At 42.1% G+C, this 16,909-nt stretch overlaps 1 pseudogene; it reads left to right on the top strand.

Moving 5' to 3' along the window:
- The first annotated feature begins 13,942 nt into the window (after window positions 1-13,942).
- LOC142112132 (phospholipid scramblase 1-like) lies at window positions 13,943-16,585 on the top strand (annotated as a pseudogene).
- Window positions 16,586-16,909: the final 324 nt, after the last annotated feature.

Raw genomic sequence — 16,909 nt, 5'->3', positions numbered from 1 at the left:
TGCTGCAGCATCTCTTTGGCTGTAGGTTCCGTATCTGAGTCTGTCATGGCCTGATCTTACTGTCACGGGCACTAGGAGTCTTTACCCAGGGATCACCAGGTGATAAGCTTACCAGAGCAGTATAGGTGGTAATATGGTACTCTGGTAGCAGGGTGATCACGGAACAGGAGACAGCAGATGATAGAGATGCTCAGGAAAGTCTATGACTAGCAGCACTGGTGATATATATATATAGTAATACACGAGGAACTGTATGGACAAAGGACACGTGAGGGTAGTCAGTGGTCTGCGGTAGCAAGTTGTACCACTGCTATAGTGAGGAGGAATGTCCAACAGAAACGAGGAGGTGATGAGAGTCAGCGGTCTGCGGTTAGCAAGTTGTACCGCTGTCTGGGTGAAGGAATGGAATCCAAGTGGAGGTATCCGGGGAGTCAGTGGTCTGCGTTAGCAAGTTGTACCACTGCTATGTGAGAGGATACTGGAACAGGTGACACGGGAAACAGGGATCAGTGGTCTGCCTCTAGCAAGTTGTACCACTGAATATATATGTGAGGAGGAGCACGGGGAGAGACTGCAATACAGAGGATACACGGGCACCTTGAACTTGATCCACAATGGCATGCACAATATAGTAATGACTGAACAGCACTGCAATAATATAAAGTCACAGAAACTATCCGGGCAACAGATAACACAGTCAATGATGGTAATAGTCTCAGCGGATAGTAAACTCCAGAGGAGAGCAACTCAGTCCAGCAAGATATGCAATACACCAGCACAGTCAATGAGAAGTATGCATACCGTGGTTCAGGAGCAGGCTGTCAGACAGGAGTGCAGAGATACCTGAACGGCTGAAGGCCGGCAGGATGCGAAGTCCCAGGAGGATGAAGCGGTAATCAAGTAGGTGCAGCGCACAGGTAGGTAGACCAGCAGGGGAACAAATACTCAGGAAGCAGTAGTATGTAGAACTGGACTCCTGGAGGACCCTGAAGAGTAGCGATGGTCTAGACGAGATGAAAGCAGTGAGGCGCAGATCCGATGCAGACTGGTGAGTAGAGACCAGCGGGAACACGGAGAAGCACGGAGAGCGGATCAGCTGTTGTAGAACGAGTAGAACTGAGGAGTAGCAGCCAGCAGGACTCTGCAGGTACACGGAGGTAGCGGATAGCAACCAGCAGGTGCAGCAACGATGAAACACGGGAGAGCAGAGCTGAGCTGGAACGGTTGAGCACGGAGAGCAGCGGATAGGAATCAGTTGTAGCAGTCTCGAGGAAACACGGGAGAGATGAGATGAGCTGAAGACTGAAGCGCACGGAGGCAGCAGATAGGAATCAGCCAAACAGTCACGATGAAACACAGAAGGGTTGAAGTGGTCTGAGGACTGTAGTGCACGGAGGCAGCGGATAGGAATCAGCTAACAGTCACGATGAAACACGGCAGAGTTGAAGTGGTCTGAAGACTGTAGTGCACGGAGGCAGCGGATAGGAATCAGCTAACAGTCACGATGAAACACGGCAGAGTTGAAGTGGTCTGCAGACTGTAGTGCACGGAGGCAGCGGATTGGAATCAGCTAACAGTCACGATGAAACACAGAAGGGTTGAAGTGGTCTGAAGACTGTAGTGCACGGAGGCAGTGGATAGGAATCAGCTAACAGTCACGATGAAACACAGAAGGGTTGAAGTGGTCTGGAAACCACAGGAGTAGAAGTGGTCTGGAAACCACAGGAATCAGCAGCGCTAAATACATGAGGAAACACAGGAACACCTTCAGAGGCTCATGGGGAATGAGACTCCAAGATCAGGCAACGTGGTATTGACCACAGGTGCTTAATATAGGGAGTGTTGCCTGATCTGCCAATTAAGTTAAAGGAACAGGTACTGAAGGGTTTGAAAGGGCTGCGCATGCGCAGACCCTCAGGATGGTGGACGGCCACGGTTCCTAAACATACGGGAAGAAGCACTCACAGTCCGGTGAGTGACAACATGGTACAGTAGAACGTGTATCAGCTATACAGAATTCTCTACTACAGTTCTTCAAGTTTAACAGGTTCTTCTGTCCAACGCATGTCTTTAAGCTCAGAATACATTTAAACACTTCATGTTCATCAATAGCATCATCCTATGTCTATCAATAATGTCATATGCAATCTCCTTCAGCTTGCGTTAATATACACACATCTAATAATGTCACCAGTTCTTTTCATCAACACTTGTGGGCGGGCTATTGTCTGTTCGTTCTTCCCAGTCTCCCAATACTCAGATTTAACAGTGATCGGCTTGTAAAGCATTGGGAGACTTCAGACTGAGGGACCTAGGTGTCCTACTTTTTCCCCTAGTGACCTCCCACCCATAGTTCGGGTACCTCAAGAATATTTAGTGGAAAGAGAACTAATCCTACTTGATATAATCACTGAGGCACGCGTGAGCACGCCCAGCACTTTGTTTGGTCTAAAACCTTACCCTCCCAAGAATGATAATCATTCTTAAGGATGCCTGCTCGAGTCCGGATATTACTGGACTGGCATCGCTGGGTGTATCTCTTTTTTTTAACTATGGGGTTGCCGTACTTACGGACGTAATGCTACTCAGACAATAGCCCCTCGCACTTTCTCCAAGCTCCAAGGTTTCTAAATTTTCCTTTACCCCTGAATTGAATAGAGTAATTGACTGGACTGATTATGCTACTAACTTCTTCCTCCCCAAAACCTCCTTATCACTACCCGAACCAGTCTCTGTCACCTGCTAATAATCGAAAGAATTAACCGCCCTGAGAAGAAAATGAAATGAGAGAACACAAAACAGGAAAAACTACAACTTCATGCTGGACAACAGTCTTAGCCTTTGGCTCAGGTGCTACTAACTGCATTCGAGGCCTTCCAGTACAGACTCATGAGTGCCCTTGGACCCTTCTCTGAGTGTTGGCCCCTCTGCAGTGGGTGGTATGGGCACCAGTGTGTCTCTGCTACCCTTAAAGCCGTGAGGCTGGTAGCCTACACCCGGTACCTGTCTGGCAAATAACCTAAGCTTAAGAAATTTCTGCTCCACAACTTACTCTCCCGATCCAACATCCTGACAGTTAGTGTGACCTTTCAGGAAACAATGTTTTGGACGTTCTTGGTTACTGTCTCGCTATTTACCTTCTCTCAAGGTCTAACCTAGCCTCCCAGTTACAATCTCATCTCACGAGGGGTCAAGAACATTTCAAAAACTGACAGGTTAGGAGTCTGCCCAGGGGTGATCTCTTGGTAGCGGGAAAGGACTAGTGGCACTTCAATCAAGTTCCAACTCTTATTCTATTCAATTCATTCTACCGAGTACCACTACTTTATGTTCACACTGGTTTATGGCTAATTGAAAGTATGTGATTTGTTACCACTACTCATACATTATACATCTATTATCAATAACATGAATACCCTATCATCTATTATAACTCTAGGACTATCACATTGAATAACAAAAGCTTTGAGTATGATACAGTAATACATTAGACACATTTCAATACATCTCTACCCAGACATTTTTCATTGGTACACCTGTGTATACTTGAGGATCCTGCATGGTGGTAATTGGATGACGTGTATTTGTTTTACCTGGAGGAAAACCCATCAGCAGGAGGGATATGGGATGGCTCTATTGGTCTACCTTGTCCATCTCTCCAGAGTCCACCAGACTCCTCACCACATCTCTTCACCTCCCAGACAGTTTATCCCTCAGGTAACACAAATCTTCCTATATTAACCAATATGTGTATGCGTGCATGTGTGTGTGTGTGTTCACCTTTTTAAAACTAAAACAATACAACGAAAAACAAAACAAAACATAGATTTGTTAGCTGTCACATAAAACCCTGCTGTCTATTTGACAGCTATGTTCTCCCTGGTGTGACAGCCATGTATGGTTGTGCGTGTAAGTGTGGACCTTACTAGCAGCTACTTCCGTTGGTAACTGTGTCCCTGTATAAAGTCCTCTATGTAGTGTCCTAATCATGTGCTGGTATTGCTATAAAACGATTTCGCAGTCACCTCAACATCGCCCTCTAGACTAGAAAAATGCTAAAGACCAATGTATATCAATCGATTTTCCCTCTGCCAACTCACATGTCATTCTCAGTACCTCATATTCAGCTACTTGACTAAGTGGGAAAAGGCAAAGGGGTCTCTTTCTATAACACTTTCTTCAAATATAACAGTATCCCGTACATGCCTGTCTAACAGTGAAAATTATAAAAACATGAAAATTCTACATTTTCTAGGGCTTCACATTATGTCGTGTCTTGTGGTAAAAATCCTACTCCAATGTTCTACACAGAGATGCATATCTGTATGCCTATCCTCTAGCAATCTCCTGTCTCCACCCTTTGTGCATCCATAAAAAGGCACATTTTTGTACAGGAGGCACGAACCAAAACAAAAAAACAAAAAACAAAACAGATATGCAATCTATAAAACATGAATCGTATTTCCACAACAGAACCTTTCTGCTTAAAAAAATCAGCAGTTTCTATACACATGAAAACAAAACCCCTGACTGTTTCTGTAACTCATGTCAATCTAGTGTGTGTATCTCTGAATTTGTCTTATGTAAAAACATAAAAATATGTTTTAGACCCATTGTTGAGACTGTCTGATTTTATCTCTACCAGAGCAGAGAGAGAGGGGAGAGAGAGTAGAGAGAGAGAGGGTAGAGAGAGAGAGAGGGTAGAGAGAGAGAGAGACTAGCATTTGTGTAAAGAATGGGAAATAGGAAAGCAATGAATGATGGGAATACAAAGGTTTGAATACAAACATACATGTAGAAAGGGAGATTTTTACAACAAAATGACAGCTGGATTGGACTCTGACTCTATGGGGAAATGGCTGTATTCATTCCACTGTTCCCCTTAGCTATTTGCTAACTATGACCCCTCCCCATACTTGACTAGGGGGTCTTAACAGTGCAATCCAGTGTCGTCCGTCATTTGTTCATTAAGAACTCGGTATCTCATTGACTACATACCTTTTCAACGGACTTTTCTAATTTATGATAGAGAAATGAAAAAATTTACTCTTAGTGACTCATATTTTCTCTGAAATACATAAAACGATATTTTGGAGCAAAGTATGTACATACTTCATTGTTGGATAATGATTCTCAGCCAAACAAATTATCATGAGTCACTGCAGCCTAAATCAAAAGAGTGTTCCAATTGTCTATTGTTAATTAGTCTTTCAAGAGTAATTCTTCTATTTCTCTATCTCACCCCTTTTAAACACTTGTCTATACTTCTTTTGTGTCCCCTTTATCTGTGAGAAGAAAAACAAGATAGTTATCTTAAAACAGCAAACAAAACAAACATTTCTATTCTTTGCCGTCGGCTAGTGACTTAGGAAAACAAACATTTCACAACATAAATGAACAAACAAAATCAACAAAGGTTACCTTTTAGAAATCAGTTTCTTGTACACTACTACTTACCACAGTTTAAACCCCACCTGTTTGTAGGACTACAGGTCTGACCTAACCTCCAGGGTTGACTATGGTTCTCCCCCAAGGCATTGGCTGCTATGAGGTGCACAGGAAACTGTTGAGAAGTCTCCGAGACTTGTGTGCGCCGTCTCTGTGGGTGTCTATGTGATTCCCCCTTAGGTGGGCCAAGTCTCTTTGCTTCGTGTCCCATTTTCTTAGCCTTGGCTCTAATATCAGTTACTGTGAGACCTCTCCAATTAGGGAAAGAGGTTTGTATCCGGTCCTTAGATCCTCCCGGAGGCCGTCCATTAGTACTGCAACAGTTACCTCCCTGTAATGTGGATTTACCATTATATCCCATATTCCTGTGTACTTAATAATGCCCGCTAGCGCCCTTGAAAAATAATCAGTTGTATTCTCATTACCTTTTTGTTTGATGTTGCATATTTTGCCCCATTCCACAGTCACTGGAAAATATACGGCCAACTCTTTGATTATACGTCTAATATTATGCTGATTGTTATCCTCAGTTAAGGGTTTATCCTTCTCCAAGCTACAACCCTCAATGAACTTCTGTATATCAGTATCGAGAGGAAGACAAGCTCTAAACAGCACTCGCCAATCTTTATTAGTAGGTTCATGTGCATTACCTAAATGTCTAATAAATTTCTGACACTTGGCCAAATCTTTTCTAGGATCAGGGAAATCAGACATAATTGTAAATAGTTCCGTCTTAGTCCATGGAGAATACACTGCTACCTGTTTCATGGGAACTACACCATCTCTGTCCGCTTTCCCATTGGGAACTGCTGTTCTGCGGATAGGATATAAGCCTACTAAATCACTCTGTTCTGACCTAGCTGCTGGAGTTGCTGTTGCAGTATAATGAATGTCTCCCCCTGTGTTAACCTGTTCATTATTCTCACCACTTTCAGCAGCTGCCCCTGCTGGTGGGACCGTTCCTCTTCTTTGTCCTGAAACATTACTTTTAACATTACTTAAAACACCATACAAGTTACTAGTTACCATTTTTACATTTTTGGTATTGGCTGTACTTCCCTCCCCAACCGAATTTATCGGGGGCGTGTTTGCGCTCAGTTCGCCACGCTTTGCAACGCACACTTCCGGAATGCTTGTTTCCGGTACGCTTACTTCCGCTGAACACGTGTTTTTCCTTACACTCACTTCCGCTGTGCGTTCGCTGCTCTGCCACGTGTTACCTTCCATTTGCCACAATTTTAAACAGTCATCATGTTCAATTCTCGTTTTTGTTGATTTAATCAACCGCACTTTATCTCTAACATTATTTAACACCTCTGAGTCAAGAGTACCTATGTTTAGGAAAGGTTTCACACACTCCCGGGTCATCTTGACCCATTTGTCGCAGTATGCGCCGTATTTATTATACATAACATATTTTGCCGCACCAACCGGCCATTCATTAGGTAGCACAACATGAACTATCTCTAGCGTTTGCTTCGTATCCATTGTGAAAACAACCTATTTCTCAACGCTACACAAAAAGACTTTTACCTGTTCTCCTTTCAAACAGAACTTACTAGAGATTTTTTTTATTCATGGACGTTTTCAACAGGCACGTCCCCTTAAGATATCAATGCCCTTCCTAGTTTGAGTACTTTACCACTGTCAGCACCAGATATCAATCAAGAATATCAGTGGTTGCAGCGTATTTCCTCCCACATCTCCCAAGTCGCAATCACGGCTGCACTAAATCAACCATGCGGTCCGATCGCACGGCTTACGGATACTAACTATCGGTAAGCTTTGCGATTAATATTTGGGAATGCCGCGAAAACCTGTTATTTTCACTTCGAGTATGCCATGCATACTCTGTGGTGTCTCTTTATCACCTGCTCTTATTAGAACAGAACACCACTCACACAAAGGTTTCTTTATATCCTGCTCAGCCCTAGAACAGAACCTTTGTTGTCAGGTCACCTTTTTTTTAACATGCCCCGTCAGACACACCTGAACTACAGCGCTATGAATTTTTACATAGTACCACACTGCCCTCCCAATACTCAATCACGGCCTTGCCATGCTGTCGATTTGCACAGCTCAATGATTCATTATGCGGACCACAGATAACACCGCAATGCTCTGTCCCTTCCAGCAAACAATACCCTTTATCAGTGAATGTCGTGATTAGTATTGGGTGCACGTGCGAAAACCTATAGTTGCCTATAGTTACCAGTATATTTTTGCCTTTATGTATTTATTCACATACACACACATAACCTTTGTTTTCTGTACAGAAAATAACTTTCCCAAACAATGGCACTATCTTTTCAGAGACTTTACCAAGTGCTTACAGTATGCATATAACAACTATCAAAACTATTGTTCAACCACGTGGCAAATCTACCAGAAGTTCGCGTACGCACAGCAGGAAGTACACATACGCACAGCAATGCAATACACTTTAAAACATAAAACGACAATAAAAAGAAACATTTTTCTTTCTTGTCCCTAGATTCTAATTAGCGTTCCTTCAGTCTATGCAACAACGGACATTCGGTTTCGCAACACACAGTGAACCACAGGTATTAGACGCATTACGTTCTTTCCTGCTTTATACGACGCGTCCATCCATCCACCCTTTGTTGAGGAACCGAATATCGTAAGCGTTGCATACCTGCCGGTAACGTAACTCCTAACTCAAGAGCCCCCAAATTATTAAAGTAATTCTATCGTTTTAAAATAAGCATTGCCCAATCAATTGTATGTGTGTCCAAAGCACATGGTGGTTTATTTTAGCAGATGTAAATAGTCAACAATTCAATACATTATTATATTATGATACAGTACAGTACAGCACAGCCAATACCAAAAATTACATACATACATACCGCTGCAATCGCTGCGCTTCCATGGGTCCCAATGGAACAGTGTATCTGTTAGATAACTGGTCAGAGTAGACTGAGACCCTGGTGGGGGATGCAGCTAATATATACAGTCAATGTTTCATTGTGAACAATAGAGATGACGTAGATTGTTTCTATAGGTCCAGACGTTGGGTGGGTCCAGGCCAGACAGCTAATAGGTTGATTCAATCTAAGGAATCCAAAGGTGGGGGTCTTCTGTCCAGGGGGTCTGCTCCTTTTCATAGCCAGTATCATACAAAGGTTTACTCTCTAATATCAATAACTAAAGTATGCAATGTGCGATCTCTTCGCCGACTGCACCGGACAGCTGCTGATGATTAGGGCTTCAATATGATATCAGGCATGACACCTTTCCTATTACCTAAACCTTTAATAACACTACAATGTACATATAATCACTATATATATATATATATATATATATATATATATATATATATATAGACTAATAATAAACCGAATACTATCTGCTCCTGAATTACAGTGTAACAGAACCAATATGAAATTATATAAATAACTAACTGTTGTAATGCGAGTGTGTGCGTGCATATTTTACCGTGCGAACGCACCACGCCACGTAACACATGGCGTACGCTTCGCAATACGCACGGCAAACCAATATTAAACCAATATACTTTCGTTCATCCAATTATACGACTTCAACAATTGGGTAGAGGGAGACATGTGATATATCAGAGAGATGAGGAACATGTAGTATATGGGAGACGTGATATATCAGAAAGATAAGGAACATTGAGTAGAGGGAGACATGTGATATATCAGAGAGATGAGGAACATTAAGTACAGGTTGGCAAGTGATATATCGGAGAGATGAGGAACATTGAGTAGAGAGAGACATGTAATATATCAGAGAGATGAGGATCATGTGGTCCATGTCTCCCTCTACTCAATGTTCCTCATCTCTCTGATATATTGCATGTCTCCCTTTACTCAATGTTCCTCATCTCTCTGATATATTGCATGTCTCCCTCTACTCAATGTTCTTCATCTCTCAGATATATCACGTCTCCCATATACCACATGTTCCTCATCTCTGATATATCACATGTCTTCCATATACCAGATTTTCCTCATCTTTCTGATATATTGCATGTCCACCTCTACTCAATGTTCCTTATCTCTCTGATATATCACATGTCTCCCATATGCCGCATTTTCCTAATCTCTCTGATATATTGCATGTCTCCCTTTACTCAATGTTCCTCATCTCACTGATATATCACATGTCTCCCACATACCACATGTTCCTGATCTCTCTGATATATCACATGTCTACCTCTACTCAATGTTCCTCATCTCTCTGATATACCACATGTCTCCCTCTACTCAATGCTCCTCATCTCTCCTATATATCACATGTCTCCCTCTACTAAATGTTCCTCATCTCTCTGATATATCACGTCTCTGGTATACTACATGTTCCTCATCTCTCTGATATATCACATGTCTCCCTCTACTCAATGTTCCTCATTTCTCTGATATACCACATGTCTCTCATATACCACATGATCATCATCTCTGATATATCACATGTCTCCCTCTACTCAATGTTCCTTATCTCTCTGATATATCACATGTCTCCTATATACCACATGTTCCTCATCTCTCTGATATATTGCATGTCTCCCTTTACTCAATGTTCCTCTGCTCTCTGATATATTGCATGTTTCCCTTTACTCAATGTTCCTCATATCTCTCTGATATATCGCATGTCTCCCTCTACTCAATATTCCTCATTTCTCTGATATATCGTATGTCTCCCTCTACTCAATATTCCTCATCTCTCAGATATATCACATGTGTCCCATATACCACATTTTCCTCATCTCTGATATATGACATGTCTTCCATATACCACATTTTCCTCATCTCTGATATATCGCATGTCTCCCATATACCACATGTTCCTCATCTCTCTGATATATCACATGTCTCCCTCTACTCAATGTTCCTCATCTCTCTGATATATCATATGTCTCCCTCTACTCAATATTCCTCATCTCTCAGATATATCACATGTCTTCCATATACCACATTTTCCTCATCTCTGATATATCGCATGTCTCCCTTTACTCAATGTTCCTTATCTCTATGATATATTGCATGTCTCCCTCTACTTAATGTTCCTCATCTCTCTGATATATCACATGTCTACCTCTACTCAATGTTCCTCATCTCTCTGATATACCACATGTCTCCCTCTACTCAATATTCCTCATCTCTCCTATATATCACTTGTCTCCCTCTACTTAATGTTCCTTATCTCTCTGATATATCACGTCTCCCATATACCACATGTTCCTCATCTCTCTGATATATTGCATGTCTCCCTTTACTCAATGTTCCTCATCTCTCTGATATATCACATGTCTCCCATATACCACATGTTCCTCATCTCTCTGATATATCAAATGTCTCCCTCTACTCGATGTTCCTCATCTCTCTGATATATCAAATGTCTCCCTCTACTCAATGTTCCTCATCTCTCCGATATATCACATGTGTCCAATATACCACAATTTCCTCATCTCTGATATATCGCATGTCTCCCTCTACTCAATGTTCCTCATCTCTCTGATATATCACAAGTCTCCCATATACCACATGTTCCTCATCTCTCTGATATATCACATGTCTTCCATATGCCACATTTTCCTCATCTTTCTGATATATCACATTTCTCGCTCTACTCAATGTTCCTTATATCTCTCTGATATATCGCATGTCTCCCTCTACTCAATGTTCCTCATCTCTCTGATATATTGCATGTCTCCCTTTACTCAATGTTCCTCATCTCTCTGATATATCATGTCTCCCTCTACTCAATGTTCCTCATATATCTGATATATCACATTTCTCCCTCTACTCAATGTTCCTCATCTCTCTGATATATCGTATGTCTCCCTCTACTCAATATTCTTCATCTCTCAGATATATCACGTGTCCCATATACCACATTTCCCTCATCTCTGATATATCACATGTCTTCCATATACCACATTTTCCTCATCTCTGATATATTGCATGTCTCCCTTTACTCAATGTTCCTTATCTCTATGATATATTGCATGTCTCCCTCTACTCAATGTTCCTCATCTCTCTGATATATCACATGCCTCACATATACCATATGTTCCTCATCTCTCTGATATTTCACATGTCTACCTCTACTCAATGTTCCTCATCTCTCTGATATACCACATGTCTCCCTCTACTCAATATTCCTCATCTCTCCTATATATCACTTGTCTCCCTCTACTTAATGTTCCTTATCTCTGATATATCACGTCTCCGATATACTACATGTTCCTCATCTCTCTGATATATTGCATGTCTCCCTCTACTCAATGTTCCTCATCTCTCTGATATATCACATGTCTCCCATATACCACATGTTCCTCACCTCTCTGATATATTGCATGTCTCCCTTTACTCAATATTCCTCTTCTCTCTGATATATTGCATGTCTCCCTCTACTCAATGTTCCCCATCTCTCAGATATATCACATGTCTCCCATATAACACATGTTCCTCATCTCTCTGATATATTGCATGTCTCCCTTTACTCAATGTTCCTCATCTCTCTGATATATCACATGTCTCCCATATACCACATGTTCCTCATCTCTCTGATATATCAAATGTATCCCTCTACTCAATGTTCCTCATCTCTCTGATATATCGTATGTCTCCCTTTACTCAATGTTCCTCATCTCTCAGATATATCACATGTGTCCCATATACCACATTTTCCTCATCTCTGATATATCGCATGTCTCCCTCTACTCAATGTTTCTCATCTCTCTAATATATCACATGTCTCCCAAATACCACATGTTCCTCATCTCTCTGATATATTGCATGTCTCCTTTTACTCAATGTTCCTCATCTCTCGGATATGTCACATGTCTCCCACATACCACATGTTCCTCATCTCTCTGATATATCACATGTCTCCCTTTACTCAATGTTCCTCATCTCTCTGATATATTGCATTTCTCCCTCTACTCAATGTTCCTCATCTCTCCGATATATCACATGTGTCCAATATACCACAATTTCCTCATCTCTGATATATCGCATGTCTCCCTCTACTCAATGTTCCTCATCTCTCTGATATATCACAAGTCTCCCATATACCACATGTTCCTCATCTCTCTGATATATCACATGTCTTCCATATGCCACATTTTCCTCATCTTTCTGATATATTGCATTTCTCCCTCTACTCAATGTTCCTCATCTCTCTGATATATCGTATGTCTCCCTTTACTTAATGATCCTCATCTCTCAGATATATCACATGTGTTCCATATACCACATTTTCCTCATCTCTGATATATCGCATGTCTCTCTCTGCTCAATGTTCCTCATCTCTCTGATATATCACGTCTCCCATATACCACATGTTCCTCATCTCTCTGATATATCACATGTCTACCTCTACTCAATGTTCCTCATCTCTCTGATATATCACGTGTCTCCCTTTACTCAATGTTCCTCATCTCTCTGATATATTGCATGTCTCCCTCTACTCAATGTTCCTCATCTCTCTGATATATTGAATGTCTCCCTGTACTCAATGTTCCTCATCTCTCTGATATATCACGTCTCCCACATACCACATGTTCCTCATCTCTCTGATATATTTCATGTCTTCCTTTACTCAATGTTCCTCATCTCTCTGATATATTGCATGTCTCCCTCTACTCAATGTTCCTCATCTCTCTGATATATCGTATGTCTCCCTTTACTTAATGTTCCTCATCTCTCAGATATATCACATGTGTTCCATATACCACATTTTCCTCATCTCTGATATATCGCATGTCTCTCTCTGCTCAATGTTCCTCATCTCTCTGATATATCACGTCTCCCAGATACCACATGTTCCTCATCTCTCTGATATATCACATGTCTACCTCTACTCAATGTTCCTCATCTCTCTGATATATCACATGTCTCCCTTTACTCAATGTTCCTCATCTCTCTGATATATTGCATGTCTCCTTTACTCAATGTTCCTCATCTCTCTGATATATTGCATGTCTCCCTTTACTCAATATTCCTCATCTCTCTGATATATTGCATGTCTCCCATATACCACATTTTCCTCATCTCTCTGATATATCACATGTCTCCCATATACCACATTTTCCTCATCTCTCTGATATATCACATGTCTCTCATATACCACATGTTCCTCATCTCTCTTATATATAACATATCTCCTATTCAGTGTTCCTCATCTCTCTGATATATCACATGTGTCCCATATACTACATTTTCCTCATCTCTGATATATCACATGTCTCCCATATACCACATTTTCCTCATCTCTCTGATATATCACATGTCTCCCATATACCACATGTTCCTCATCTCTCTGATATATCACATGTCTCCCTCTACTCGATGTTCCACCTCTCCTATGCTGTTTCCTGTTCTCACAAGGTGCCATCTCGTGCACATTGATCTCACATTTCCCATCAACTAAATATTCATATTTTTTTGAAAATATAGCGATTACACAATGAATAATCACACACCCACTGCACTCTTTCCCTCTCACAGCTGTCACAGGCTTCGAGACGTGCAATCAGTATGAGTTAAGAAACATTATGGGTAAACGGATTCTTTACAGTGCAAGAGAGGAGCTTTGTGTGTGCATGTTTGTGCTGTGGGCCCCGCCGTCCGCTCACCCTTCACGTGTGTGATTACTCTGGACGGGAGGTCATCCATTTTATCCGCCCCCTCAAATGCAACAGTTGTTTTTATCCTTGCTGCTTACAAGAGGTGAGATGCCATACATCTGGTAAGAATGATATTCATGTACAACATACGCACACGGAATGTGTATGGCCGCCGAGAGGGGGATCGGGTACTAATCACTCGGGCATGCCAGGGGGCCCGGCCCGGGCCCTCACTGCCCACGTTTTTTTTTCTTGTTTTTTTCTTATTTTGTAAATTTCTTTTTTTTTTCAGCCTTTTTTGCGGGGTTCGGGGGGGCGGGGCTTTGCCCCTTCCTTGGTGGGGGGAGCAGGGTAGTAAAAAAAATTAAAAAAATACATACACATACTCATGTGATCGCGGCGCCGACATCCCTCCTCCTCCTTGCTCTCTGCTCTGTTTACACTGAATGTCAGGCATGACGTCATCAAGTCACGCCCAACATTCAGTGAGGAGCAGCGCAGAGAGGAGCAAGGAAGAAGACAGAAGAGAAGAGAAGAAAAGAAAGAAGCTAATACAAAGGTAAGTAAAAAAAGGGAATATAGCAGAAAAGCACAGGGAGAGAGGCACAGCATGAAGGAAAATGGGGGAGAGAGGCATAGCATGAGGATAAAGGGGAGAGAGGCACAGTATGAGGAAAAATGGGGAGAGAGGCACAGCATGAGAAAAAAGGGGGGAAGAGAGGCACAATAGTGGGGACTATTAATTTAAGATGGGGTGGTTTGGGCACTACTGAATGTGGGGTGAGTTTGGGGAGAATGTGGTCTCTTTATTAATTGTGCCTATGAATTATTTAATGGCAGTGATGGTTGTGGGAAATAGGTATAATTCTGGAATGTAAATACTATTAATTTGTTGCTGGGGCTGTTTGTAGGGAGGGAAATAGGTTTAATTAGTAAATATGAATACTATTATTTTAATGTTGGGGCTGGAGGAAGGCCTAATTATTAATCGTGGGTGGTATTGATTTAACGCTGGGGCTGGCTGTAATTTTCTAAATTTACCCATTTTTATTCCAAATAGGGCACCCAACATTCCAGGATCCTGAGACGCAGCGACTAAAGAAACCTGCAGCCACAGGTGGTGATAGTGAGAAGAACAGTTAGGAGAGAGCAGCAGAGTCTGTGAAATCTTGTCATTCTAGTGGGACAATCCCAATTTTTGGTGAATGTTTAATGGTGTACACAACAATGCAGGGTTTTTTTCTGTAGAAGGGTGGGCTGCGCACGCCCAATGATGCATGGCCACGCCCCCATTTGTATGAACACACCCAGTAGTAATTTTGTGCTGCTGCGTAGCAGTGGTGCAATTTTTTTTTACATTTAGGGCCCCAGTACAACAACTTGAACCCCTCTTGGCAGCTCTGCGCACACCTATCCAACGCTCTGTCACTACACCTCCATCCAGTCCAATATCTCTCTACTATTCCTGTACTGACCTCAGACACACAGCTCTGTCACTACACATCCATCCTGTCCTGTATTTCTCTACTATTCCAGTGCTGACCTCACACACACAGCTCTGTCACTACACCTCCATCCTGTCTTGTATCTCTCTACTGTTCCTGTACTGACCACACACACACACAGCTCTGTCACTACACCTCTATCCTGTCTTGTATCTCTCTACTATTCCTGTACTGACTCCACAGGTGATGCTGATTGTTCGTATTTGTCATGTTCCTGTAATGGCTGTTCAAATTACCCTGCCAAATTCATTGTGTGGTCAGCTTAACTTCAAGTGTGTTTACCATGGCTGCTCCCATTTAATAATTCATATATACTAGCAGAACTGTCATTCAAAAGATATCAATATTATGAAATTATTAATTTTATGGGCTGGAACGTAGTTTGTGGTAGTGCTGGGAGTCTGTGACATAACTGATGAGTCATCAATCCGCTTAGATAGTAAGCTCATCTGGTCAGGGCCATCTTTACCTTGTGTTTCATATTTCTTCCCAATCCTCCTGTATTACTGATCACTTATCCCATTTCTGTTCATTCTTCTCATACAGCTCGAGGTGCAGAGTCCTCCAGGACACACCATTGGGTATGTGGTACAAACATGGCACCCCTTCGTTCCTAAATACTGTCTTCAGACTGAGAATCGTGAGCCAGTGTTGAAGGTGGTTGGGCCCTGCCTTATGTCCAGCTGCCGTGGAGATGTGAACTTTCAGGTGAGGAGAACTGGATAATCCTGACATTGTCCATCTGTTTCCTCCTGTCCACACTTCACTCTCAGGGGATAATGACTTCTCATTCACTTCTCACAATGTCCAATTTGTGTCCACCAGGTTAAACCACTGTGTGAGTCCCGCAGCGTTGGACGGATCACCAAAGGAAATATTCACTGATGCCGATAACTTTGGGATTCAATTCCCAAAAGATCTGAATGTAAAAATGAAAGCAGTGTTACAGGGTGCTTGCTTCATCCTGGTGAGTCTCTCTCTATGTTCATGTGTGTGATTGTATGAGAGCTCCCTCTTCAGGCCAGGGTGTTACATTGAAGGACCTGCAAAGCACACCAGGGGGTAAATGTATCAAGGTCCGATTTTGCCAGCGTGTTAAAATCGTGGCAAATTGCGGGTGTTAACCCGCGATTTTAGTCCCAAACTCATCAAATGTATGAAGCTGCGATTTTTACCCTGATCTTCAAAATCTCTGGTCATCTGCGGTGATTTGCAGCGATTTCAAACACTCCCGTGTTTGCCACACACTCCCGTGTCTGGCAAACTCTCCTGTGTCGTAGCAGCATGTTGTATACACATCACTGTTACACTGCCTGTCATACAGCTGCCAGAACTG

The sequence above is a fragment of the Mixophyes fleayi genome, unplaced genomic scaffold (genome assembly GCF_038048845.1).
Source record: "Mixophyes fleayi isolate aMixFle1 unplaced genomic scaffold, aMixFle1.hap1 Scaffold_100, whole genome shotgun sequence".
Classification (NCBI taxonomy): domain Eukaryota; kingdom Metazoa; phylum Chordata; class Amphibia; order Anura; family Limnodynastidae; genus Mixophyes; species Mixophyes fleayi.
The sequence above is the reverse complement of the archived record's forward strand: the minus strand, read 5'-3'. Positions and strand labels throughout refer to the sequence as shown.